A 3,475-nucleotide genomic window follows, 5' to 3' on the forward strand; every position below is an offset into this window, starting at 1 on the left:
CTAAATGGGGTGTGGGCATGGTTGACTTGGAGGAGTGTTGATTGGTTGGGGTGGGGCTGGGGATGTTGCTGGTGGTGTTGTGGTCTAGATGTAGGTCCTCTCTGCGTGGGTCCTCTATGTGTAGGTCGGGGGGGGGGGGCTCGCAGGTCATAAAGGCTGTTCAAGTCCAGAGTGGAGTGGTGGGCCAGGTAAATATTTCATTTTGAGGCACAGTCACGTGAAATACTTGTGTTTACCCATTGTATGGTAGCAGGGTGGAAGTATTTTTGTGGTAGCAGGGTGGACATAACCACTTGTGCATTGGGGAAAGTAGAAGAAGCATTTTCAGTCCCTCCCTTGATTGCTGTGGCCACACTTTCCTGCTGTGCTCTCAGGTTGTTTGTGCCTGTTTGTATTATTATGTGACTGGGTGAATCTAGTTGGTCCTCAGACGGAAGGTCTAGGGCACGTTGGGTGTTTGGACACTAGTGTTTAGACACATTATGTTTGTGAAAAAGTAAATTTTCTTTAATATTTTTCCTATTTGAGTCCATAAGGAGCACAATCTGTGTCTTGTGTATGTCCTCAGTGGGTGTGGGGGGGGGGGTTGTCAGGCGGGCTATAAGGGTGACATACAGGGGGGGCTCAGAGCGAGTGAGATCCCCTGGGCTTGGGGTTCTTCACTTGTCTGTCCCGCTGTGATGTCGAAGTGGTCAGGGTCTGGGGTGGACTGTTCTGCTGTGGTGTCGAGACTTTTGTAGGGAGCTGAGGTGGGCTGTTCTGCTGGCTTCTTTCTCTGTGGGGGTGGCCACCTCTCTAGTGGGTTGTTCTCTGTCACACGCCCACCCCCTCACCCTCTCCTCCAGAAGTCTGATCCTCTCCTCTAGTGCTCTTCTTCTCATGCTTCTGCTTTTTCTCCTGTTGAAGTTGTCTCACCACAGTCCAGAGTGCAGATATGTCTCTCTCCACCTCCAGCTCTCCAGGTCTGGTTAAGGGGGTGTTGTAGTGCTGGACCGTTGTCTGAGTCTGTGCTGACTGGAGTGTAATCACCTGCTGTTCCAGCTCCACCTGCCTTACCTCTGGCTGGGTAAATATATCCTTCATTTCAATGAGGGAGTAGTACTCTGTGCTGGGAGGTTGACTTTCTGCTTGGGGTTGCTCATCTGTAGGGTAATATAATGAAGAGATCTGACCCGCTCGGGGTGGGGGTATCTTTCTCAAGTGAGAGCTTCTCCTGCTGAGCTAATTCTTTGATTAGGTGAAAGTCCAGCTGAAACTGTTTGGGGTTGCCCTGTCCCAATACTGCTCCAGACTTACAGAGATGTATATTAGCTGACTCAGAGTCCTCGTTGTCTAGTATCCACCCCTCATTAACACCCCCCACCCTCTTAACAAAGCACTGTGCCATGCCAGGGGCATGGTCTGTGTGGTAGATGAGGTTGCTGATGTTCCCATTTTTTAAAAGTCAGCAAAAAAGTGTCTCTATATTTTCCATAAGGAGCTTAATTTTGTGCTATTTTCGTGTCTTATCATTCTTCATATACACAGGGTGCTGTATTTGAATTACCTCTGAACAGCGGGAGGCAGCTTCTAAGGCCTCTCCATTTGGTTGGAGTAGACAGTGCAGCACTCCTGCCATTGTTGGGCTAAAGGGCTTTGACACTTCTCACTTGACACGTCACCGCATATTTTTGTGTTTATTTTTTATTTGACCTTTATTTAACCAGGTAGGCTAGTTGAGAACAAGTTCTCATTTACAACTGCAACCTGGCCAAGATAAAGAAAAGCAACAACACAGAGTTACACATGGGATAAAGAAACATACAGTCAATAACACAATAGAAAAAGTCTATATACAGTGTGTGCAAAGGAGGTAATATAAGGGAGGTAAGGCAAAAAATCGGCCAAAGTGGCAAAATAATGACAATTTAGCAATTAACACTGGAGTGATAGATGTTCAGATGAGGATGTTCAAGTAGAAATACTGGAGTGTGAAATAGCAGAAAAAGACAAAAACAAATATGGGGACGAAGTAGGTAGTTGGTTGGATGGGCTATTTACAGATGGGCTGTGTACAGCTGCAGTGATCGGTAAGCTGCTCTGACAGCCGATGCTTGAAGTTAGTGAGGGAGATATGAGTCTCCAGCTTCAGTGATTATAGCAATTAGTTCCAGTCATTAGCAGAAGAAAACTGGCTTGGGGATGACCAGTGAAATATACCTGCTGGTGCGCGTGCTACGGGTGGGTGCTGCTATGGTGACCAGTGAGCTGACATAAGTCAGGGCTTTACTTACCAAAGACTTATAGATGACCTGGAACCAGTGGGTTTGGCGACGAATATGAAGCTAGGGCCAGCCAACGAGAGCATACAGGTCGCAGTGGTGGGAAGTAGTAAATCAAATCACATTTTATTGGTCACATACACATGGTTAGCAGATGTTAATGCGAGTGTAGCGAAATGCTTGTGCTTCTAGTTCCGACAATGCAGTAATAACCAACAAGTCATCTAGCTAACAATTCCAAAACTACTACCTTATAGACACAAGTGTAAGGGGATAAAGAAAATGTACATAAAGATATATGAATGAGTGATGGTACAGAGCGGCATAGGCAAGATGCAATAGATGGTATTGAGTGCAGTATATACATATGAGATGAGTATGTAAACGAAGTGGCATAGTTAAAGTGGCTAGTGATACATGTTTTACATAAAGATGCAGTAGATGATATAGAGTACAGTATATACGAATACATATGAGATGAATAATGTAGGGTATGTAAACATTATATTAGGTAGCATTGTTTAAAGTGGCTAGTGATATATTTTACATAATTTCCCATCAATTCCCATTATTAAAGTGGCTGGAGTTGAGTCAGTGTGTTGGCAGCAGCCACTCAATGTTAGTGGTGGCTGTTTAACAGTCTGATGGCCTTGAGATAGAAGCTGTTTTTCAGTCTCTCTGTCCCAGCTTTGATGCACCTGTGCTGACCTCGCCTTCTGGATGATAGCGGGGTGAACAGGCAGTGGCTCGGGTGGTTGTTGGTGTCCTGGAGGGCAGGTAGTTTGCCCCCGGTGATGCGTTGTGCAGACCTCACTACCCTCTGGAGAGCCTTACGGTTGTGGGCGGAGCAGTTGCCGTACCAGGCGGTGATACAGCCCGACAGGATGCTCTCAATTGTGCATCTGTAGAAGTTTGTGAGTGCTTTTGGTGACAAGACAAATTTCTTCAGCTTCCTGAGGTTGAAGAGGCGCTGCTGTGCCTTCTTCACGATGCTGTCTCTGTGGGTGGACCAATTCAGTTTGTCTGTGATGTGTACACCGAGGAATTTAAAACTTACTACCCTCTCCACTACTGTTCCATCGATGTGGATAGGGGGGTGTTCCCTCTGCTGTTTCCTGAAGTCCACAATCATCTCCTTAGTTTTGTTGACGTTGAGTGTGAGGTTATTTTCCTGACACCACACTCCGAGGGCCCTCACCTCCTCCCTGTAGGCC

The sequence above is a fragment of the Oncorhynchus mykiss genome, chromosome 23 (genome assembly GCF_057628025.1).
Source record: "Oncorhynchus mykiss isolate SJ-2025 chromosome 23, ASM5762802v1, whole genome shotgun sequence".
NCBI classification, from domain to species: Eukaryota; Metazoa; Chordata; class Actinopteri; order Salmoniformes; family Salmonidae; genus Oncorhynchus; species Oncorhynchus mykiss.